This window comes from Penaeus monodon, chromosome 29 (genome assembly GCF_015228065.2).
Source record: "Penaeus monodon isolate SGIC_2016 chromosome 29, NSTDA_Pmon_1, whole genome shotgun sequence".
NCBI classification, from domain to species: domain Eukaryota; kingdom Metazoa; phylum Arthropoda; class Malacostraca; order Decapoda; family Penaeidae; genus Penaeus; species Penaeus monodon.
Window position 1 is genome coordinate 34,181,830 of NC_051414.1, and position 953 is coordinate 34,182,782.

Here is a 953-nt window from a genome sequence, read left to right on the forward strand (position 1 = left end):
GTTTTTATATCGTTACATGGGTTGTATATATTAATATGATCAACCACTTTTTTTGTAATTTACCTTTAATCCTAGAACTTCTACTTGTCATTATATCTGTCTCTTATTTTGATTTCTTTGAATTGCAGGACATTTCTTATGCTATAGCTTACCTCCTCCTATTTGATTTTTTCTATCCTTTCTAATATCGTATAGTTTTTTTTAAAGTTAAAATTTTTCTTTTCTCTTTTAACCAGGTCTCTGTTATGGCTATTATACCTGGGTTTTTCTTTGTATATGAATATTTTTTATTTGCTTTCTTTTTTAACACGGATCTTGCATTCCATAATATAATTTGTCCATTTACCATCGAATATATCTTTTAGCTATTGCTAAAGTCTTGATTAATTCCATTATATTTTGTATTATTGATTTATCTGAGTTTAAGTTATTTATTATTTTTTGTTACATCTTGAATATATTTTTGGCTATCTTTGACCAGGAGAAGTCTTCTGCATTTCTTTCATTACTGACATTAATGTTATCTTTGTGTATTATTGGAGTCGGTAATGACCATGTTATTGATGAGTCTAATGGGTTTTCTTTTTGTATGTTGTTTGTTTTGGATTTGTTTTCGTCTTGTTTTTGTAGTGTATTTCGTTTATGTCTGGACTTGTTGGTTGCTGTGTGTTGTTTGAAATGTGTGTCTTGTTTCTGTTTGTTGTTTGGTATTCTGGTTTGTGTGGGTTCTTTGGCCTAAGTAAAGGGTTTGTAGTTTCTGTCCCGTTCGTGCATTGTTTGCGTTCTACTGTCTTCTAAAGGTTGAATGTTTGTACTTTCTTTGTTTTTTGTGTGTTATTTGTTTTTTTTTCTTTGTTTGTTTGTGTTTTTGTATTTTTTTCTTGTGTTTCATTACTTGTTTTTTATTAGGGTTTTAATTGCTGTAGTTGTCTTTTTATCTCTAGATTGTTTGG